This window comes from Podarcis pityusensis (assembly GCF_964106645.2).
Source record: "Podarcis pityusensis genome assembly, chromosome: 6".
NCBI classification, from domain to species: Eukaryota; Metazoa; Chordata; class Lepidosauria; order Squamata; family Lacertidae; genus Podarcis; species Podarcis pityusensis.
Genome location: NC_138030.1, coordinates 26,917,316 through 26,941,580, shown reverse-complemented (window position 1 = coordinate 26,941,580; position 24,265 = coordinate 26,917,316). Strand labels below are relative to the sequence as shown.

The 24,265-nt window shown below is 44.4% G+C and overlaps 2 protein-coding genes and 1 long non-coding RNA gene across 11 annotated transcripts in view; 1 reads left to right on the top strand and 2 right to left on the bottom strand.

Annotated features, from left to right (window-relative positions):
- EPB41L1 (erythrocyte membrane protein band 4.1 like 1) overlaps positions 1–6,660 on the bottom strand; it is a 172,951-nt gene extending 166,291 nt beyond the window's left edge. Inside the window, exon 1 of one of the 9 annotated variants that reach the window (XM_081009181.1) lies at positions 2,796–6,660. The gene's annotated coding sequence lies outside the window, so the exon portion shown is untranslated. Of the gene's footprint in view, positions 1–2,477; positions 2,705–2,795 lie in introns of those variants that run through there. The other 8 variants (XM_081009177.1, XM_081009182.1, XM_081009183.1 and 5 more) reach the window with 8 other exon arrangements.
- The window catches only part of LOC308478990 (uncharacterized protein), a 377,493-nt gene that overhangs the window by 39,469 nt on the left and 313,759 nt on the right, over positions 1–24,265 (bottom strand). The gene's annotated exons all lie outside the window — the stretch shown is intronic.
- Positions 3,237–10,307, top strand: LOC308479022. Its single transcript, XR_013987436.1, has 2 exons — positions 3,237–3,340; positions 10,164–10,307. It is a non-coding gene; the product is annotated as an uncharacterized lncRNA (long non-coding RNA).

Below are 24,265 nucleotides of genomic sequence, written 5' to 3'. Positions count from 1 at the left end.
CAACAGATCTATTACTGTTTATGAAGGGCAGGAAAACAACTACAGTTCTATGTGAGTATCAATGGTTGGTCTCTACACCAATCTCTATTATTTAACTGGGCCACTCCTTCAGTGTGTCTGCAGCACAGGATCCAAGATTCACAGGCATTCTCCACACGGCCACTTTGAATGATATAGCAAGACAGCAAATGCCAGCCTTTAACTCCTTCACTGATATGTAGCCTTAATTCTCAGGTATCCCTCAGTATGAGAATCAGGAGCATTGCAGGAGGAGATACTCTTAAGGATTATTTTGCAGATCATCTGCAACTAACTAATTAAACATTTACAGGGGAGAAACTCTACATTAGAGAGACCCAGTTCCTGCACAAGAGGCATGCAGCCTCAATCTGCTGAAGAAAATAAATGCAGATCCCTCCCAAGTCCGTGGCAAAAATGTTCAATGAGCTCAGAGATACAAGATGGAGGCCCTGGTGTTCCAAATGACAAAATGCAACAGGAGGCGGGGATCACAAATTGCAATTTGCCAAGTAAACTTACAACCTCTCCTCTGGCAAACTTCCTACAGTGCTATGGATTCCTTGACATGTTACATGTTGGCATTCGTGATTAGCTATCAGCTAGCTATGGAGCATTGATCAGCATGTGGCAACAATTCAAACAGTGTCTCATCACCACTGAACGGTATCTGAAGCACAGGAGTCAGCGATTTCCGTCTTCAATGAATGGTGAATAGCACAAGCTGCCACTTTTCCTGCTCCCCACCGAGAAGTTTTAAAGTCACTAACTTTACCTTGAACTACAAGCAGAACATAACAAAAATGATAATATCTCATTATAAATATGACTAGAGCTTTCCCAAGCATTGCATATCTATTTTATGGGGGGGGGGGTTGGGGGGGGAGCCTAACCAACTTGTACTCATATCCTATGCATATTAATTCAGATTTAAATCCCACTGTATTTAATCGTTTTCACTGACATATCAGCATGTCTAGAACTAGGTTGCCTATTAATTAGACAGGAAGCTCCACTGTGCTCAGTGGGGACTTACAACTGAGTAAGGACTTTGAAACCAGACACTCGATTTACCCAGGCCAGCGGTTTCTCTCCCAAACCCTTACAAACCACAAGCAACTCCTTCAAGACTGTTGACAGTTTCAGACACACATCTACTACAGGTGCTACTGTTAGAACAGCATCATTACTGTTCTGAATAAACGCTCAGCGAAGCCGTAAGAGTTCCTAAGATTTCTCAGGACTTCATCAGGAGAAGTTATTAAGCCTTCAAGCCAAACACATATAAGGGGGGTGGGGACGTAAAAAAGTAATAAATATGTTTCCCCAAACACGATGTTAATCTGGAATGTGTTTTTGGAACTCTGCCTGCATGGGCTTCAAGGCTCCGGCCGCACCTAGGACTGGAGTTGGCATTTGGGTGTGGCCCCCAAGCCGAGTCCCCCCTGAAAAGAGGAATTTGTTCCCGGTGCCATCTGACCTTGGCGGGGGCGAGGGATGCCCTAGCGGTAGAACACCTGCCTAAGGGGGTAAGACTGAAATAAAATAAATATAAGCAAAGGGAAGAGCAACGCCCTTCCAAGAAAGCGCTCCCTCTCCGCCGAGGCTACCCACAAACGCCCCTTTTCCTTCGACTGAAAGGGAACCAGAGTTGGATCTAGGAAGGCGCCTCTGGAGTAAGCGAACTCTTTGATATCCACGCTGGGCAACACATTTTTGCCAGTTCCGAGTTCGCCGCGCGGATTAGTTACCAGGCTTGTCTTTCACAACAGACGGCAGCATTTTATTTTTTATTTTTTTAAAAAGCAACCTGTACGCAGCTCCGCCCTCTCCGTAGATAAAAAAGGGGGGGAATACACACACACACACACACACACACACACACACGCCTGCAGAGTAACAGGAATCCGAGATTCGCCCTTTGATCGACTTTGCGAGCGAGCGTGGGGGAGCCGAGCAAGGGAGCAATCGAGCAGCGGCCCCCCACGCACGCGCCCCCCATATCGCCCTTTCATAAATGTCCAATTCGCTTGCCCGTCCTCGGAAGCGAGCAAGGCATGCATGTATTAAAAAAGAAGGGAGGGCGCTCAGTCCCATGAAGGAGACATTTCCAAAGGGGCGGGGGCAGTTAAAGACAGATTGCTTCCCTTTACACAGAGAGGATCAACAGGGCGCAAGCACACCTGAACGTCTCTGGCCAGGCTTTTCTCTCTCTCCGCCCCCCCCCCCAACTCGGCCACCTCCGTTTCCAGCAGGCAAAGCAGCCAAGGGCGGCGGGGGAGGCGCTGATTCGCCGTCGAGAGGAAAGAAAGGAACACACCCCTCTGCCCCTCTCGGAGGAAAGGAAGATGGGGGCGCTGCACAAGCGAAAAGGCATGGGGGGGATGGAGATGATCCGAGGGATGCAAACGAGCGGGGTGGGGGGGTGGGAGTTGAGAAGGAAGGGGAAGGAATGTCACCTGGACACGGTCGCTACCGAAGACGCGGTGGGAAAGAAGGAAGCGAGTTTGTAGTATCGTGAGAAAACGCACACGCGTGACCAGGTCGCTCCCTCCTCCCACTCCTACTACTACTACCACCGCCGCCTCCCCGGAGACCTCCACGTGATCCCGCTGCCCGCCTGGCTCCGCAGAGCTCCAGCCACACCGCCGGGGCGTCGGTCGCCCCTGTTGCCCCGAGTGGCTCCAGCAGGCGGGGCGAGGGGGCGAAGGCAAGCGGTGGCATCGGGTTAAAGGCGAGGGGAAAGATGGGGGTGGGGAATCGTCGCCATGGCTAACCTTTTTCTTTTCTTTTTTTCCTTTCCCCCGAGTAATCCGGAGTCAAGACGTCCAAGGATCCAAGGAAACGTTCATCTGGCGAGGAGAATCACAGGCTCCCGAGCCTCCTTGCAATTAATTAAAGGGACAGAAAATGCAGATTCCGAAGAGTAATGCGGGGGGTTGGGGTTTTAAAAAGCAGCCGCTTCTCTCTCTCTCTTCCCCCTCCCTGCTGCTTTCTTCCTCCAAGAGCGGCAAGAAAAATGAATCAGGCTGGCTTGCAAAGCGGCGGCGAGGGAGGCGGGGGGGGGGGCTAATAATGCAAGGCAGCTGCAGCGGGAGGCAGGAGCGAGTGAGCAGGAGGGCTGGCAGCTCAGCGAGAGAGGCACGTCATGAGCAACTGAACCAGCCTCCGAGGGAAGGGGGGGGAGCGAAAGATCATCTATGCAACCAAACAGCCTTTGCACGGGCTGCGCTGCCTGCAGCCCGGAGTCCTTTCGCGTTTCCCCAGCCTTTCAAAGCGGCGGCGAGGCGCTCGCGGCAGATGCAATCGGATTTCGGAGCAGGTAGGTGGCCCTCCGCACCTGTGCGGATGCATCCGGGGCGGCCCACCCACTCCAGTCCTTTGGCGCGTCCCGAGTGTGAAAAATGCAAGGTTTGATCGGGTTGCTGCAAGCCAATTCCGGGCTAAGGACGCGCTCCCCCCGCCTCCCCGCCCGGTCTGCTCCCAGGCTCCCTCTTCTCTGCCAGTCAGAGAGATGCAAATCAGCTAACCCCACCTCCTCGCAACTCCCTTCTCATTGTTCCGTAAACCAAGGTAAGCACACCACGCCCAAAAATCACACACGGCTCAGTTACTGTTAAGGTCACCGTCGTATATCCGGGGAAGGAGGCCAGAGCTCATGGATCTGTGGGTTTTGTAATGTGCTACCTTACCTGTGGCGATGTGCTGCAGTATAACTATATCTTAAAAACACTGTATTTTCCTTCACGGTACTTCTGTGTGCATAAAGTACCTTGCAGGGTCTGAACAATTTGCATCCCAGTTTGAAACCTTGGCCGGCATGAAAATTGGCATCCCAGTTTGAAACATCTGCTTGCATCAATATTTACCTCCAAATAAGCAGCTTTTAAGTGTGGAAACGTACAGCCAAGTTAAGGCGAAAGCAGTGGTTATATTTCTAATGATTTCCATGCTGCCATTCCAAGGTGGCTCATAAGAACGAAATCAAAACAAGTTGAAATGCATTTTTTATAAATCTCAGTCCTGGGCCACCCAGTGAGCTTTGTGGATTTTCAACTGCAGTCTTTTCCACCTCTTCTATTGTGTCTGCGGTTGTATGGCCCAGCCACACCCATGTGTACAGTATTGTGTGCAGGCGATAGTAGCTGGCATACATGAAGACAAATTGCAAAACTGGGGACACTAAAATATCGATTACTACGTGATTCCACCTTTCGTGATGGGCTGCATAATCCTATACTCATATAATGCCATTCCACAGGTATAGCAGCAACATAGCTAATGCATATTCTGCCTGGTATGGGAGGTCACAACCATAAAGCCTGGGGAATGCAGAAGCAATGTAAAAATGGCAGACACGCCCAAAGCAACCCTGGATATCGCCACAGTCCACCGTTTAGGGATTGTGGTCAGCGTAGAAGCCCAGACCCAGAGCAAACCTGCGCAGGCCAAGCCAGGGGTGTGTCCATCACACTGCCATGCCCCCAATACTCAAGGACCATGGGGTAAAGCAAGTGTAAGGTGAAGGTAAGGTAAAGGACCCCTGCATGGTTAAGTCCAGTCAAAGGTGACTATGGGGTTGCTCATCTTGTGTCAGGCCAAGGGAGCCGGCGTTTGTCCACAGACAGCTTTCTGGGTCACATGGCCAGCATGACTAAACCACTTCTGGCACAACGTGACACCATGACGGAAACCAGAGTGCATGGAAACACTGTTTACCTTCCTGCTGCAGCGGTACCTATTTATCTACTTGCACTGGTGTGCTTTCGAACTGCTAGGTTGGCAGGAGCCAGGACAGAGCAACAGGAGCTCACTCCATCACGGGGATTTGAACCACCGACCTGATCGGCAAGCCCAAGAGGCTCAGTGGTTTAGACCACAACACCACGTGTACAGCCAAGGCAGCCCTGTGGTGCTCTCTGTTAGAACAATGGCAGACACATTTGGGATATTTTCTTCCTCCCCACCCATCTACATTGAGGAAAGGTATAAAACCAGGCAGCACAGGGCTTTTGCACACAGCTTTGCAGGTAAACTTCCTTTCAGCTGAGGCATGTCTATACTTGGTCCATATATGACATCAGGTGTAGGCAGAGGCGTACCTGTGCTCCTTTGCACCCTCGGCAAGGATATTTGGCTGCCCAGAGCAGCAGCATGTGGAGCATGCTGGTGAGACAGAGCAGAGAGGCCAGATTTTCACGTGTTCCTGGGCCTGTGTCTTTGGCAGGAGCCAAACTGACCAACTCCTAGGTGTGCCTGTGGGTGTAGGGCAGGTGGGCCTGGCCAGAATGGGTTCACAGGCCAAATGGTGGACCTATTTAGATCCAAATGTGGGAGGTTCCTCAGCCCAAGAGAGGAGGGGAAGGAGGAAACTCGCATCTTGTGGCAATGGTGAGACTGGCATTCTGCCAACAGAGCAGGACTTCTGATGAACCCCTCAGCCAGCAGTGCTCCAGTACAGATTTGCATCCTAAAAAGCTAATAAATGTAAGACTCAAATTTTAAACCAGAAATTTACACCTAGGGATGTTATCACTATATACTAATACTAGTCCGGGGGGGGTTAGGGTTGAAAAAGAGAAATATGAGTGGGAATTGGGCAACTTACGGAAAATTAATACAAAAGGAAGGGAGTAAATGGAAGATGAAGCCATATGAAGAAGTTAAAGCTGCACTATCGCCAAGTCAATGAAATGTTTAAACAGGATTTTAAGGGAAAAGGATTTGATGAAAATAAATCAAAGTTTGAAGTAGAGTTATTAAGCAATAAATATAAAATTTTGTCTAAAATGTACAAATTGCTGCTTGAATGGCATCTGAAAGATGAGGAGGTAAAGTCGGTTATGATACATTGGGCTAAAGATTTTGGGTATAATATACAGTTAAATGATTGGGGAAAACTATGGAAAGAAGGTTTAAAATTTACTGCATGCAATGCCTTAAAATGTGATGAAAATGATGTATAGATGGTATATTACACCTGTTAAATTAGCTAAAATGTACAAAGTGAGTAATAAATGTTGGAAATGTAAAGAAAAAGAAGGAACATTTTATCATATGTGGTGGGAATGTAAAAAAGTGAAAAACTTCTGGGAAATGATATATAATGAGATGAAAAAAATGTTGAAATATACATTTATTAAGAAACCAGAAGCATTTTTACTTGGCATTGTAGGAGATGATATAAATAGAAAGGATTGCAAATTATTTTTGTATGCAAGAATATTATTGGCACAAAAGTGGAAGCAAGAAGAAATACCGTCAAAAGAAGAATGGAGGATGAAACTGATGGACTATGCAGAATTAGCTAAATTAACAGGAAGAATTCGAAACCTGCGGGACCAGAGATTCACAGAAGACGTGTAAATTTACGGACTACTTGAAAAGTAATTGTGACGATCAGATTACGCTTGTAGGTTTGCAAGAAGTTTTGTAAGGCGAACTATTTGAAATATTGCAAAAGAGGTAAAGAGGAGAACTGTTAGTTAAGATAATTAAAGGCAATATGAATTTAAGAAATGCAGAAGTGATAAGAATGGAGGATCATCAGAGGTGCTGATGGAAGTCCAAAAAGATTGTATAAGACGTGAAGTTCTGTTGTATGATTGATAATCAGTATGTTAAAATTAATAAAAAATATTATATTAAAAAACAATACTAGTCTGGGGGGGCGGGGACAGCAGGAGAGGAGTATTCCACTCATGCCTGCTTGTGGGCTTCCCATAGGCATTTGGTTGACCACTCTGGAAAAGAGGATGCTGGACTAAATGGGCCTTTGGTTGTTTCCTTATCTACAATGTTATTAATTGCATAAAGAAATAAAAGGCTTGGCAATTAGCCTCTTGGTACTTCTACCAGGTGTTACTGTTCAGGCTTCCAAGTTACAGTGAAAGCTATTTGCTCTTTTGTGCTTTTACCAGGTGGGTTTGTTTCTGCCCACAACCTCCTTGTTTGCTGACCTTTGGGGCCTTATTTTATTTTGCTGTCCTGCTGGTATGTTTTGATGTCCGAAAGAACAGTGCCTTCAATGTGAACCATCCTTGGCGTGGCGTGTGTGCATGTTACAGCCCATCAGTGGCCTAGAATTCCACTGTATATTTGCACAGAAATAATTTGCATTAGTTAAATAACATAAAGTCATGCATTTTTAAATGTGCGCAGGCAAACATTCCAGGACTGTGAGCTCCCTAGATATGGAGAATGAGTGCTAACAATGGAGATGGTCCTGCAAATTCAGCATCAATTGCGTGTAATATGTTTGTCAATTGATATGCAAATTTGATGTCTCTATTTTGCCTTTGGCCTCAGGCTCCTGACTAACAGCCAAGATGGTAACAGGTGTTGCTAAGTCAATGCCACTTCTTAGATGGCATATTGTGTTAGCAATAGGATGCAAGCATTTTTAGAAAGCTTACTATGTTATGGGTGTGAGAGGAGAGATAAGGTTTCCAGTCTAGAATTTAGACCATAACAAAGGAATTGTGCAGGTTGTGTGCCATCTGTCGTTGCAGCATTGTGACTTGACAACCTTTAAAGGGGCAACAGCCCCCCCCCAAAAAAAGTGGATGGTGTGAGACTGAATTTCATACCTTGTTTTGATACAAGCTTCCAGGTATATATTAAGATTTTGATGTGCTTTTTGTTAGGGCTGTGAAATGATTCCATCAGCAGGCAGATCTTCAATATAGCAAACCATTGGTCTGTCCGATTTGCAAGCCAGCGTTGGACTTAACCACAGTTTCCCAAGTTTGTAGGAAAAGGGGAACTGTGGTTTAATAAACCCCAGGAGTTTTGTGTTAAGGTAAACAAGGGAGGGAGGACGGAAGGGAAGGAGGGAGAGCATGGGCACAATGCTTATTTTCAATCTGATATATATCAGAAGTCAGCGGGGAAGCTCTGCCGGCAAGGCGCACACCAATGTACCGACCCAAATAGCAGCCAAGTAGAAGCTACCAGTGGTGTTAGCCAATGGAAATCTCTGAAATGGGTAATTCTAGGAGTGGAGGGGGGTGGAGCCAGCACAGGATTCACTGGGCCCTGAACCACCTCTGCTGCCATCATGTGACAGAAATGGGCTCAATTCATTTCTTGACTCATTGATTTCAGCAGGACTAAATTTTGACTAGCTCTGCCTGGATCCCACCCCTTGCCTGAGTAAAAGGCAATGCTGCACCACTGAACGTCTTTTCACAGAGGACAGCACTGATTAAAATCCAATTTAAAAATTCGCATTCTAAATCTGTCATTAATTAGTTGATTAATAGATTAATTAGTGCGGTAAGTCAGCAGTGCTGTGCAAATTTCACATGCATATGTCTATGGTTTAAATCTGGTTGGCCTCCAAACCAGCTAGGATCATGATCATTTTCCTAAAATAAAACATTGGGGGGGGGATGTTTATTTGCGTACAGAAAATAGCCTTAGATTCTGCTTTCAGAATCATATCAACACATCTGCATGTTTGAAATATATGGGATGCACTTCAGTTCCTTTTAGTAAACACAATAATATGGAATTCCTTTGTCCGTCAATAGTTCAAGAGTAGCTAGAAAAAGACTTAATTATATGAGATTGTTCAGCATAGAGGACCATGTCGTGAAATATGGCTTCACCTCTTGTGACACCTGCAAAAGCATGATTTTTAAAAAAAAAAATCGGGACCATCGTGAAAACTCTTAAGCCATCACGGCTTTTCATTTTGTCACACAGAGTCCCGAATGCCTATTTTTGTTGAGGTACACTAACCAGAAATGGCTTCATGTTGGGGGAAGCAGGGGAAAGAGAGGGTTGCTAACTGAGGCTGCCTTCTCCCCCTCCTCCTCCAATACCACCTCCTTTGCTGCAGCTCCTGGGAGTCAGAGAGAGCAGAGTGCGAGGAAGAGAGAAAAGTATTGTGCCAGATAAGAGGCAGGGAGCCAGGCAGGCTTCCCCTCCCTCTTTTCTCCCTGTGTATCCCCTAAACCTGTTCTATAGAACTGCTTTGGGGTGTGCATTGGGAGAGAAGAGGCAGGGGAAGCTCTGTAACATAAGCAGAATTTCTTGTGTTAGCATAAATACCTTGTTCAAAAAAGGTAAAGGGACCCCTGACCATTAGGTCCAGGCTTGGCTGACCCTGGGGTTGCAGCGCTCATCTCTCTTTATTGGCCGAGGGAGCCGGCGTACAGCTTCCGGGTCATGTGGCCAGCATGACTAAGCCGCTTCTGGTGAACCAGAGCAGCATACAGAGACTCCGTTTACCTTCCCGCCAGAGCGGTACCTATTTATCTGCTTGCACTTTGATGTGCTTTCGAACTGCTAGGTTGGCAGGACCAGGGACCAAGCAACGGGAGCTCACCCCGTTGCAGGGATTCGAACCGCCGACCTTCTGATCAGCAAGTCCTAGGCTCTGTGGTTTAGCACACAGTGCCACCCGTGTCCCTTGTTCGGTACCACCCATTAAATGCATGTGGACAGGCTCTCTCTAAGGGAGGTCCAAGTTTCATCTGTGCCCCTGCTCACGCACACACGGAGAATCCTGGAAATAAAAGGGTAGGCTGCAAGGCATCTGTGATGGATGCTTTCTGGTGTCATGTAATGAGCCTTAAGTCAGAGATCTGGACTAGATGGGGTGGCTAAGGAGATTCAGTTTCCTCACTAAGTCATCAGCTCCATGGATAAACTCTTGCAAGTCACTTTGCTACTATGACAGGCAATAAAGCATAATGGCAAAAATGGAAAGATAACAGGAATCACCATATAAAAATCAAGTTGTGCTTTAGGGCAGAGCATTAAGGAGGAAACCAATAGATGTTAACTAGTATCATGAACTCCCCCTGCAGTTTCAATAAGTTATTATTCTCTTTGAGCTAAAAAGCCTTGCACAGTATTGCTGTGCGCTATAAACATGCCACATGCGCCAGCCAAAAGCATTGAATGAAGTTGTGCTTGGCTAAATTGGGAAATGACTTCATGAAGGATATTGCAGATTTCTATTGCACAACATACACAATATGGCTGTATTAGCATAAGTCCTTACCCTTAAACTGTCCTCACAACTTGGGGCTGGATTAAACATAGAGTATGTCAAAGAATATAATAGCCCTCCTTCTGATTAATTGATATAACACAGCTTTCATCTCTCTCTCTCTCTCTCTCTCTCTCTTTAGCATTCCTCATAGATCAAAAAATGGTGGTCATTTCTCTCTGAGGATAACAGGTGCTTCGTACTCAGTGGATAAATGTAATTTGCTAGTAGCCTGACTCAAGTGGAGAATGACCACATTCTCAGATGGCAACACAATTCATAGAAACATAGAATCATAGAACTGTAGAGTTGGAAGGGACCACCATGCAATGCAGGAATCTCAACTATATGTTGGGCGACCATCCAACCTCTGCTTAAAAACCTCCAAGGAAGAAGAGTCCACCACTGCTCATAGGAGTTTGTTGCACTGTCAAACAGCTCAAACAGGAAGAAAGTTCTTCCTGATATTTAGTCGGAATCTGCTTTCTTGTAACTTGAATCCATAGATTTGGGTCCTGTGCTTCAGAGCAGGAGAAAACAAGTTTGCTCCATCTTCCATGTGGCTGCCCATTAGATATTTGAAGATGGCCATCTTATCTACTCCACACTCCCCTTTGCCAGGCTAAAAATACTCAATTCCCTCAACTGTTCCTCATTAGGCTTGGTTTCTAAACACTTGTTCATCTTGGTCACACATTCCAGCTTATCAATATTTTTTTTAATTGTGGTGCCCAGAACTGGACACAGTACTCTGGGGGTGGTCTGACCATGGCAGAATAGAGTGAGAATATTACTTCCCTTGATCGGGACACTATACTTCCTGTATGGCATGAGTATGAATGTGTGCATGAGGGTTCTAGGAATGGCTAAGTAAGCTAGGTTTCAGAACATGGATTAGCATAGGACTATGATTTCCTTCATTCTGACCATGTCAGTGGTTACTTACAAAGGTTGTTTTTGCTTCTTAGATGACATCAATCACAGTTCCAGGACTGGGTCAGCTACATTAAGCTAAGTATGTACCAGAGTGCCTATTATAATGGAATTCAATAGCACATTCGCACTGTGCACAAAATCATAACCCACTATTTTAAATGTGTTCAATGTCGTTTACATGGGGTAATCCAATGTCTAAAAACAGGTTGTAGGCAGTGCAGGCCCAACCCTGTCAATGTAGAATTGGAAGGGGCCACAAGGGTCATCTAGTCCAACCCCTGCAGTGCAGGAATCTTTTGTCCAACGTGGGGCTCGAATTCATGACTCTGAGTCTCATGCTCTATCTACTGAGCTAGCCCAATCTCCTGTAGGAAAGAATCTGCAGGAGATTTTGTTGCCATTAGCAGAAGCGAAGGAAGATTATGAGCTGCTTCTGAAGTGACATGCAAAAATATCCCACCCTCATGTGCAGGATCTGCCTAAAGAAATGTGGGAACAGAATGTGTTCCTAACTCTCACTGCTAGCACATGATTTAGAAATTACACCCAGCCACATGCTGTTGATTATTTAATAATAGTCAAAAGACCTTTCCCCTCTCCAAGGACCCGCAAATTCTCTATGCCAATTAAGAAAAGTATGCATTTGGGAAGGGTGTATGTTAATGTTTATACCTTCCTCTCCTACAAGATGTAACCACCCTACAAATGCTGTTCAGACTAGTGATTTAGAAGAGATGAGAAGATAATTTTTGTCTCCTTGAGATCTACAGAGCTTTTTTAAAATTTCTCCTCTCGTCATCTATGTGTACCTTTCAATTAAGTTGTCATAATGCTGAGCTTAGCACTTGCCTTCTTCCAGACGGGGTTTTAACAAACTGGTTTCTTCAAAGACTACGATCTGACCTAGTGTGAAGATGGGGCAAAGTGTGGGTGTTGATTTTTTTCTCTGCCAGTTCCCACTGAGATGGATATACACAGGTACAAACATGGCAGCGAGTTAACAGAAAACCACATTTGCTGCCTGGTCCTGTGGATGCGGGTGGCGCTGTGGGTTAAACCACAGAGCCTAGGACTTGCTGATCGAAAGGTCGGCGGTTCGAATCCCCGCGGCGGGGTGAGCTCCTGTCGTTTGGTCCCAGCGCCTGCCCACCTAGCAGTTCGAAAGCACCCTTAAGTGCAAGTAGATAAATAGGGACCGCTTTCTAGCGGGAAGGTAAACGGCGTTTCTGTGTGCGGCGCTGGTGCTGGCTCGCGAGCTGCAGCTTCGTCACGCTGGCCACGTGACCCGGAAGTGTCTTTGGACAGCGCCGGCTCCCGGCCTCTTGAGCGAGATGAGCGCGCAACCCTAGAGTCGGTCACGACTGGCCCTGACGGGCAGGGGTACCTTTACCTTTACCTGTGGATTCTATGGCTGGCGAGAAAGGGCAAGTTCCCTGGCACTCTTCTTAATAGGATAGTACACCCCAGTTATGACTCGTGTACATTTGCAGCAGCCTCCATTATTGCATGGCAAAGATAGCATATAGGAAAACTACCCCATTGCAAGAGGCATTGTGCAACACAACAGTAGTATACAACAGTAAGGGATGGAGCACATCTACACTAGACTGCAAGCATAGTTTCTGCCCCTTAGCTGGTATAATGGCTCTGGCTTGCACTATGGATGAGTTGTCTCTTAACAGTGACATCAGGGCCGTTATGACACAGCCTAAGTGCCATAGCCTCACCACTGCAGTAGAGAAGATTGGAATATCAGAAGCTTAGGATGGTATCCAGCTAAGTTTTAGAGTAGATCCCCTTAGTCATGTCCAAGAGCTGTTCAGCAGTGGAATAGACTTTCTTGGGAGGTTGTGCACTATGTCTCCTTGGAGGTTTTTGAGCAAAGGTTGGATGGTCACCTGCTATGGATGCTTTAGTTGAGATTCCTTCATCACAGGGGTTGGACTAGATGACTCTCGGGACCCCTTCCAACTCTACAATTCTATGATTAACCTCAGTGAGTCTACTTTGAGTACAACTAGCATTGGCTACAACAGCCCTTAGCTTTTCACTGCAACAACCGGCCACATAGTTCAAGATAACACAGAAAACCATAAGCAGAAGAATAGTATACAAATTTAGGATAAAAATAGCTTGAATGAAAAATATGTTAAATTATAGAATTGTAGAGCTGGACTTCAAGAGTCATCTAGTCCACCCCCCTGCAATGCAGGTATCTCACCCAGATCATACATGTTGAGAATTAATAATATATAATCTCTGCATATTTGCAAGTCAGGCATGTGTAGCCATAGCCTGGATTATCTTCTATTTTTATTTTTAATGGTCAATACCATCCAGTGGTCGTGAGGTACAGTACTATTCAGGGCAGGATCAATCTTCGTAGTCCAATATTTCTGATAAAATTGCGTAAGATTATCACACATGTTTTCTACTTCTGTAAAATGTGAGCAGATTGCCTTTGACAAGTCAGTCCCTTTATATCTACTGAAGCTTTGCCAAGGGCCTCCCAAGAGGGTATGACAGATTCCGCAGCTAATGTTCAAACTCAAAATCTGTTTTTGTTTTTTTATTTTTGAAAAACCTTAGTCTTGGAAAGTTGAGTTTACTTTTGCTTTATTAGGTCTCCAAATGGGAATCCAAATCTTGAGTTAACTCGTGTAAAGGTTGACAAGATTTTAGGCTACCGAACTATAATTTGTAATTCGATTTACATGTTGATAAATATTTTTGCATAGTATACTTTGCCCAGTTTTGCCTTTTCCTTGTGCCATGCTAATCTGTAGACAGACTAGTGTACAATGTACACAAGGGGGGAAAGTGCACACGATCCTGCCCTGAAATACAGAAGCTCATGCAATTAACTCAGGTCTTCAATGGTGCAAAGCAGTAGAGATGCATCTGGGAGAAGTCAAAATGAACTCGAGGGGGCTTACCTCTGAGCAGACAGGTACAGGATTGCAGCATAAATTGTACTGAATGTGAAGAGTGGCAGAGAATCAATCATGTTCCGGATTGCAAGGAAAGCTTAAGCATTGGCATTTTGCAATCCTAAACCAGACGAGTCAAGAATCCAAACAATTAAGATCTAGGAAAGCAAAACAAATGGAAGAACACAAATATGGTAGTCATGTGTCCTGCTTTAGAGAGGACTTTTTGAAGGTGTCCCCTGTTTGAACAGTTGTCTGGTCCAAGTCCAATTTAATGATAAAGAACTCTAAGACAAGAGAGCAGGGACATCAACTGTTAGAACCTGGACAGCAGGCACATAGGTCATATAGTCAGGCTTCACTATGTATGCAATTCTGTGATTCATAATTCATGGACACCATTTCTAGACTGCCCATTGACCACAGTCTGCAGGGACTTCCTAATTAAAATCATACAGTATTTCTACTTAAATTGCAGTAATCAGGTTGTATTCAACTAACTTTTACTAGACCCACTGAAATAAATGGACCTAAGTCAGTCATGGTAATTAATTTCAGTGGGTCTTCTCAGAGTAAAAGTTAGTTGAATACAACCCATCACTTCTAAATTTCACACAGATCCACACCCTCTTTTGTCCACTTTTTTTCTTGGCTCATAGCTCCTCTTTGGGCAATGCATTAGTGGCCACCAGAAAACCAGCTCTTGAGAAACCACAAAGCATGTTTCTCCAAAACTGTGGCATTCTCTAGATGCTGGGATCTCGCAGCCTGTCTCTGCACAAAAGATACTCTTCTTTGTGTCTACCAGCTTCTACGCTGACTGTATCAACCTGTGGTTGCAATGACTTTCAACTCAATGTACACCTTATACTGAGTCAGACCATTGGCCTAGCTCAATGTTGTCTACAATGACTGGCAGAAACTCTCCAGAGTTTCAGAGAAAGAATCTATCCCAATCTCATTGCAGCTACCTCATATCCTTGTAACAAGCTATGCTGGGAACTTACACATGCCAAGCATGTTCTCTGCCACTGAGTTATGGACCTGCCGTCCCTGTATCCTTCTTACTATCTGGAGTTCTATCTCCAGTTTTGGATGCAGCACTTTAATAAGGATGTAGATAAATTGGAATGTGTTCAGGAGAAAGCAACAAAGATGGTCAGGGTTACAGAAAACAAGTCCTATGAGGAAAGTTTAAACCGTGTATTTAACCTGGAGAAAAGACGACGGGGTTGGGCAAGCTGGGGACACGACAACACTCTTTGAATCAGTTGTGTGTGGTGAATTTTTTCATAGGGGAACAGTGAGGGCCAGAGGCACCAGCTTGCAAGTTCAATGGGGGGGGGACATTGCAGACGTGATGTCCTAGCGTCCCGCATGTGAGCATTGCGCCTCCCTCCCTAAGCTGGGCAGAAGCTTTCCTGGCTTTGGGAAAGAGGTGCCAGGCTTTAATACTTGTTCTTGCTCACTTGAGGCCTTCAAGCAGAGACTGGACATTCATCTTAAGGGGATGCACTGGCCCTGGGTTTCCAGGGCTTGGACTAGGTGGTCCACCTGGTCTCTTCCAGCTCCATGATTCTTCTGTTCTCTGCTTGTCCATAAGTGGTGAAACATGGACCACTTATAATCACCATCTCCAACTCGTTGAAAGATTCCATCAACGGTGTCCGAAAAAAACTACACATCACTTGGGAAGACAGCTGAACTAATGCCAGTGTACTGGAAGAAGCAAAGATCACCAGTAACGAAGCAGTGATTCTTCAACATCAACTTCGTTGGACTGGTCATACTGTGCATCTTCCAGAGCAACTACTCTATTCCAAACTTTAAAATGGAAAGCGTAATGCTGGTAGTCAACAAAAGAGGTTTAAAGACTCTCTCAAGACAAATCTTAAAAAATGTAGTATAAACACCGACAACTGGGAAACACTGACCTGTGAGCACTCCAGTTGGAGAACAGCCTTTACCAAAGGTGTCATGGGCTTTGAAGACACTCAAACTCAGGACAAAAGGGAGACGCATGCTAAGAGGAAGACACGCTTGGCAAACCCTTACTGTGATCAACTCCCGCACGGAAACCAATGTCCCCACTGTGGATCCAGAACTGGCCTCCACAGTCACTTATGGACTCACTGTTAAAACCGTGTTTATGGAAAACAATCTTACTTGGCTACGAGTGATCACCAAAGAAGAAGCAGATGTATTTTTAGGACCCACCTTGTTTTTGTGACTGTATTCTTTGTAGTATTTTAATTTGGTTTTTTTAATGGCGTATTTTAAATTATAACTCACCCTGGGACCTTAGGGGGAAGGGCAGGTAACAAATGTGGAAGAAGACGATCTTACTCGGCTACAAGTGATCTCCAAAGAAGAAGAAGAATGTTCTCTGCTTGTTCCCAGCTCCAACAACTGACTCTCTGTCCTTCTCTCTCTCTTGTATTCCAAACTCTCTCCAATTTTCAGCCTCCTTCCTTCGCACCCGCCCACCCCAGGTTTCTCGGCCTAAGTGACAAGTGCAGCCTTTCCGAGTATAGCCATTACAGTCTCATACATTATATATGCTTTGGGCCTTTCCTAGGCCCCTGAGAATGATGGCCAGATATTTTTTGCCCGTGGTATAAAATGAATCTCAGACAGGCATGCCAAGCACTCTAGGAAAAGATTTACAAAGGCAATAAGCCTTAAAGGGAGGGGGAAGCATTTCTCAGGCGACAATTCCATTTTTAAAAAAGCCTTATGAAGGGTTCGTTATTGCACATTGAATGTAACATATATGATGGGCACCTTGGCTAAAGTATTACCAAACTGCCTATGTGATGTCTGCCAGTCAGATTTAAAGAAACAGTTTTGCAGTTTTTTTCCTTAAAAAAAAAGTTTAGGGGTACTCTCATTTTCCTACACATATTGAAATACTGCCCCTCAATGAGGCCAAACTTAGATTCACAAAATGTTTAGGGGTGTGCATATAAGGGGTATTACCCCCAGAAAAAAAGCACTGCAATTTTGTATGTTGCCAAACTCTCAAGATTGGCTCCTTTTTTCATACATTGAAGTGCAAGGTAATTTATCATTTAAGGAAAAGCTAGCATTCACCGTTAGAAGAAAAGTGATTTCTTACAGTAATGCTTCACAATAAAAAAACCAACATGGACGAAGGCTCAGTGGTCATCCGCATAGTTCAAAAATTAGAACTGGCTCCAACCAAATAATCAACTAAAGATATTAAAAGAATATTTATTTAAACAAGAACATATACTTCAATAACACAGAATACAAAGGATAGCAATACAGCTGAATTAAATTTATGCACACACAAAGTGTAGATGTGTGTTGTTTCATTCACATTCCCTGTAGGGGGGTTATTATTATTGGCGTTAGGATATAGTAACATTTTTTAAAAAGAGAGATTTGTTTTATTTATTAACATCAGGATATTGTCCTTGTATCCTTATGATATTTTTGCTTAAAGCTGAATACTAAGAATTTCAAATGGTATCATATTTCACAGGAGGCATTTGAACATTGTTATCACTGATATGTAACATATTTTTTTGCCACATTGTTTAAAATCATTCTTTCCTTGTCTGTCCTCTAGAGTACCTCAATTTCTGAGTTAATTTTTCAGCAGTAGCTATGGTCCAGATTTGCTTATGCCATAAATCCTTATTTAATCTCTCCAAATAGTTCCACTGTTTTGCCATAACTGGCCTGGCAGCTGACAGTAAATATTGAATCAGTTCTTTATCCAAAGCATATCCATTTTGCCCATGCCATCTCCCCAGTAATGCTAATGAATGGATTTGTATCAATTCTTGTTTTGTTGTTCAATTAATTTCTAGGAACACCACCTCCCCAAAAGCTGCTGCTGGCTGACTACCCCAATTGGAAATAATGTGGAGAAATGTACCAATGTGTTTCTGACAGGGCCATCTTTAAAGTTGGACATTCTTTTAAACCAAGTCACGACAACCCTGTTCACAATTTCTTCTAGACTTCACGCCCATTGAAATCAATAAGGCTTAAGTACGCATGGCTGTATTTGGAATCGCAGCCACAGTCATTAACTTCAGTACAGAGAATGCATAAAAGTGAGTTAACAAATCAATGTTGTCTGACTCCTCTGTTAATTCAAAGAACTCTGAAAAAGCAATCTCTCTACTCATTTTTACCTAAGTGTAAGTGTTGTTAGTACAAGGAGACCTAAGCCAAAAGAAAGAGAGAGGATTCAATGCAATACAAATTTATCACACAGCTTCTCCCTAAGGATTCGTGCACTGAAAGCAGTGCATTTACACATACGCAAAGATCCACCATATATACACAGAAACTACTGCAGGGCTGAGCCACACATTCACTGAGGTTTTTTTTAAAAATGTATTTATGTGATTCCACTTATGAATCACTTCCCATAAGACATCTTGAAGCAATTCCGCAATAAAAACAATTCCATATGTAATAACAGTTTCAAATCCCATACAGGCACGATCTGGGATAGAGATCTACATTTAAAAGCCTTGTTGAAAAAGGAAAGTCTTCAACAGGCATGGAAAAGACAATAGGGATGGCACCTGTCTGATGTATTATGGGAGGACATTCTAAAAGGGTGGTGCTACCATACTAAACGGTTGGGACGCTGCGGGTGGCGCTGTGGGTTAAACCACAGAGCCTAGGACTTGCCGATCAGAAGGTCGGCGGTTCGAATCCCCGCAACGGGGTGAGCTCCCGTTGTTCGGTCCCTGCTCCTGCCAACCTAGCAGTTTGAAAGCACGTCAAAGAGCAAGTACAGTGGTGCCTCGCAAGACGAAATTAATCCGTTCCGCGAGAGTCTTCGTCTAGCGGTTTTTTCGTCTTGCGAAGCAACCCTATTAGCGGCTTAACGGATTAGCGCTATTAGCGGTTTAGCGGCTATTAAAGGCTTAAAGGCTTAGGGGATTAGCTGCTAAAAGGCTATTAAAGGCTATTAAAGGCTTAGCAGATTAGATAAGGGGGGGGAGCGAAAAAAAAATCTCTAGACTCGCAAGACATTTTCGTCTTGCGAAGCAAGCCCATAGGGAAATTCGTCCTGCGAAGCAACTCAAAAACGGAAAACCCTTTCGTCTAGCGGGTTTTCCGTCTTGCGAGGCATTCGTCTTGCGGGGCACCACTGTAGATAAATAGGTACCGCTCTGGCGGGAAGGTAAACGGCGTTTCTGTGTGCTGCTTTGTTTCACCAGAAGCGGCTTAGTCATGCTGGCCACATGACCCGGAAGCTGTACGCCGGCTCCCTCAGCCAGTAAAGCGAGATGAGCGCCGCAACCCCAGAGTCGGTCACGACTGGACCTAATGGTTAGGGGTCCCTTTACCTTTACCATACTAAACAGCCAATTCCTACATTGTGCAGAATGGACCTCCTTATAAGAATGTATCTGAACCTGGTATATTAGGGGTGAGGTGATTTTTTAGGCACCTTCTGCTTACAGAACATTCATCCAAACAAGAGAATACGGTAATAGAATCACAGAATTGTAGAGTTGAAAGGGACCATGTTTTTTATCTAGTACAACCCCCTGCAATGCAGGAATCTTTTGCCCAACATTGGGCTCAAACACGACCTTGAGATTAAGAGTCTCATGCTCTCCTGGATGAGCCAGGGAGACTTCTATGGATCCTTCATGTGGAATGTCTACATACCCTCCAGAGTTGAAAGAAAGCAGAACATATGCTTCACATATAGAATAGGGGGCCACCGACCTTTTGGGCCTGTGGGTGTATTTGCAAACTGCATAAGCTTGTGAGCACAGCATGTAAGCACACACACACACACATGCCACAGCCATACACATGCATGCAACAGATACTCCCCACCTCGCCCTGCCAGCAGTTCAGCTTTACAAAAGTGTTTTTCTAATCAATTTTTTCATTGAAAGCTTTCAATATAGAATACAATAAAAGCCAAACTAATTTTAAAAAACACATAAAAATAGGTAGAAAAAAGGAGGAGCAGGAGGTTTCAAGGACTGAAGATCCCTGTCTTCCCACTGCTCTCTAAGGCTCCTCCTATGATTCTTTCCCCAGCAACTTAAGGCTCTGTTCTCTTGTCTCTCATTGCTCCACTTTATTTTTCTGCATGTTCTGGGAGACCAGGGTGAAGGGGAGCTGGTTGCAGCAGGAGAGAGAGACTCCCTGGATTCTTCAGCAGCCTGTCTCACTTCTTTCTCCTGCCCTGCCTCTCCTCTCCTGCCTTTGAGTCTGGATTGCCCTCTGCCGCAGCATCTTCCTGCTCACTAAACCCTGTTGCCTCTTCTGCACCCGGCACTTCTGCTCCCTCTTCTCACTCTGAACACACATCATCATTCCACCACCAATCAGAGCCTTCTTCTCCTGGGGGTTCCCTTGAGGGTTCCACAGCTGCTGCCTCCCACCAATCCTCTGCATCCAGCCAGTCCATGATATTTAGGACTCAAGTGCAATGTTATGCCTATGCCTACTAGATGCATATTGACACCCTTCTATGGAAGCCCAGATAGCAGGCCCTACAAAAAACTCCAGGGCTAACTCTGTCACCAGATTTATTCAGGCAACATTACTACAGGACTGGATAACATCAGCCATGCCGCTGCCAATGGATCATTCACCTGAACACCCTCCAAAGTGATATATAGCACCACCTGTCAACAATGCCCTTCTGTTGTTTATCTAGGACAAACAGGTCAGTCTCTCCTCAAGAGACTAAATGGACATAAATCTGACATTAAAGGGACAACATTCAGAAATGAGTGGGAGAATACTTCAGGCTCGCAGGACACTCTACAGTTAACCTCAAAGTCACCATGCTTTGCAAGAAGGCTTCAAAGAGGGACTCCAGCAGCAAAGCAGCAAGCTAGAATTTAGCTGCAAGTCCATTGAACTCAGACTTGATTGTTATTGCAAGGTATCTTTCTCACTAGACTAGAGGAAGTTTCAGCTTCCCAGGCAGATCCTTGCTGTAGTCACACATACGCACCTAAAATAACAGTGTGCTGCTTGTAAAAAGAATCAATCTTTTTTTAAAAGAAATAGTAGACACTTTTAAGTTATATATTCCTATAAATGTGCAAGAGCAAATTGAATAAAGGCATATTAAGTAATGTCTTGCATTCTTTGTTTTAGGGGTTGTTTTTAAAAGTCTAGAACAGATTAATCCATTTTGCATTACTTTCTATGGGAAAGCGTGCCTTGATTTTGGAACACTTTGGTTTTGCAATGGACTTCCGGAATGGGTTAAGTTTGAGAACCAAGGTACCATTGTATCTCATTACCTGGGAAGGACCAATTTGCATCCCCATCATCAATTTGGGCTGAGTGGGGGTTTTTGTTTGTTACCATGCTGGTGTGGGCAGAAGGGTATCAACTTGCATGTTGTTCTGCTTCCACTGTCAATATGGGGTCAAGAGGGGCAGAAAATTTTGCTTGGAGGGCCAAAGGGTTAGATAGTCCTTCTTTAACAGGCAAGGGGAAGATTTCAGGAGGGTGGGGAAGAAATAAATAAACTCATCTGCAAGTACCAGCAACATACACAGTTCATTTTCCAGACTGGGTAAAAACATGAACAGGAGCACTTGGGGTTACCGATACAGGAATCTTGAATGATTTTATTAGATTGTTAGTTATTTGATTTGTTTATTTCCCATGACATTCTTACAGTTCCTTCATTACATACAGTTTTTGAATTGGGGGTTTACAAGTGGGTCCCCCAGAAGGAAATGTTACATTGTGAGTTCAAAGCATCCAAATACCTAGGATTTCTGCATGAATCATTGCTCTGGGTACTTTCTACCTTTCAAACACCCTCTGCTGTGGATGGATCATTCTTTCCTGCCTTTGGGTGGTTGTACTTGACTCATTCAACTAACTTGACAGAGTTGCCTGTTCTCAGAGATGTTCTAGACTCATCTTTTCCTAGTCTGGAGGACGGACTCCTCTGTGTGTGGATCACTCTGCTGTGTCTCTGCATTGAAAGGAGTGGAACGATTTAATCCTACCCTATTCAGAGACACAGTCACAAGAGTCCAACAAAGAGTCCTGCTAAAGTCTCTCTCTTTCCTTGCTGCACCTCACTTCTGGGATACCTAAAAAAACAACAACCCCACATTGGGTGATTTCATGTCTGTCTGTGGCAGCTGCTTATTTTGAGAACCCTTGGCTTTGCTAGTTCAAGATATGATGCAATGCAATAACAGCCTCTCTTTGCTTCATGTTGTTTACACAGGGTATGAAAAGACCCTTTGTTCCACTTCTCCAGTAGGTTGCCAATAGGGAGAAGAGAGGTGCTCACTGAATGACTGCACTGGCGCTTGGTGTGGACGTATTATCCATGCTTTGCAGCAGGGCTCTAGCCTCAGAAGTTGCTCAGAGAGCCAGAACTGCTGAAGACTGGCCCAAAGACCTAGAAGAGTTTTGGTTCTTAAGGCTTATTTGCATGATCCTGCAAAATGTGCCCTCTGCAAGCCTTTTTTGCACAGTTTTCCTGCAAGCCTCTTAACATTTTAGTAGCACCATATCTGGCGTCCATGAGATACGGATGACTAGGGCGAGGAGCAGCAACAATGCATTGCAATTTTAAATAAGGCTGTTTCATTTATTTGTTTATTTACAGTGTGGGGGTGGGTGGGGACAACCTTGGGTGGCTTTAAAAGAGGACTGGACAAATCCATCAAGGAGAAGGCTATCCACGACTACTTGCCATGATGACTATGTTCTGATTCCACAGTCATAGAATTGTAGAGTTGGAAGGGACTCTGAGGAACATCTAGGCGAACCCCCTGCAAGGCAGAAATTTGCTGTCCCATACTGGAATCAAACTTGCAACCTTGGCATCATCAGCACCATGCTCAAACCAACCGAGCTATCCAGATTCGGAGGTTTGCTTCTGATTATCAGTTGCTGGGAACCACAGGAGGGGAGGGTGCTCTTATACTTGGGTCCTGCTTGTGGGTTTCCCATGGACATCAGGGTGACCACTGTGAGAACAGGATGCTGGGCTAGATGAGCACTTGCCTGACCCACCAGGATCATCTTACGTTCCACAAGTGGATGCGGAATGGACACAACAGAAGACATAAGGATTTCATAGAAAGTTTGATATTGGGAGCAACTACTCCAAAAGGAATGCTAGATCTGTAAGGCAAACAAACAGAACCCATAATACTAGTAGCTGAAATAATAATAATAATAATAATAATAATGTATAATTGTTAATAATCTTCACAGTGAGCTGCTGCCAGTACAGTTGTAGGGCATGGCGGTTTCAAAGAAGGCAGGAGATGCCTGCCAGTCTTTGGATCCCATGCAATAAATAGTCTTGCTATGTAGGTTGTATTCTTTGCAGGAACCTATTGAATTAAAATAATGGTGTTTCTTTCCATATGCAAAATAATCTAAGCTTTTGAACTGCATGTCTTGATATGACCAGTGTCAGGCACTGATAGCTTGAACAGCCCCATGATGTTTCTAAGCGCCTTATGTTTTTAGCTTCTGCGCCAGTGTCTAGTGTTAGGAGCTAGGAGGGCCTTATGGTACTGTACATATATTCCGGAACTTCCTTTCACCTCTTTGACCTCCTCAAAATCATCACCTCCTCTCCTTTCTGCATACTCACTGTCATTCAGAAGAAACCCCCCCCCCCCGCCCTTGTTGGGTTGGAGAGCCTGTGGCCCTCCCAGTGTTTCTGGATTAAAACTTCCCTCATCCCTGACCATTGGCCAGGCTGGCTGCGGTTGATGAGATGGGTGTTGAAGTCACACAACATCTGGAGAGCCCCCTTGCACTAACCTCATGCTTCGAATCTGCATATCCTCTTGTCACAGCAGACAACAGGGAATATGCTTGTAGTATCCCTGCTCCCTTTCTAAAGAGGGCTGTCTGAGACCTCGAATCTCCATTATACACTGCTGAAGGCTGAAATCCATATGGTGTGGACTGTGCTCATTTCCTCTGTAACAGCCCATCTTCTACACATTTCAAAGACAAGGCTTTTGATTGTTAAAGATGTGCTGCTGTGGCGGGTGGGAAGGAATCATCATCTGTTATTGAAACAGGGCTGTTATATGTGAACAGCCCCAGCGGGAACTGTTGCTAAGACCATTGTTTGTTTAATTCATTTCAATCCATTTGAATGCCTTGCTTGTTTTTACCTAGGCATTTGGTTAAATTGGAATTATTAATATTTGTGATTATAGTTTTGCTCATTTACCTCATGACAGAATTGCTAAGCTGTTGTTTATTGGAACCTTTTTATATGATTTTGTATTCTTTGTATATTGCTTTTCTCTGTTTAATTTGTCTTACTCTGGGATTGAAAGCATCCTTTGAAGAGTGGGCTATAAATACTGTAAATGAATAATAATTATTAAATAAAACA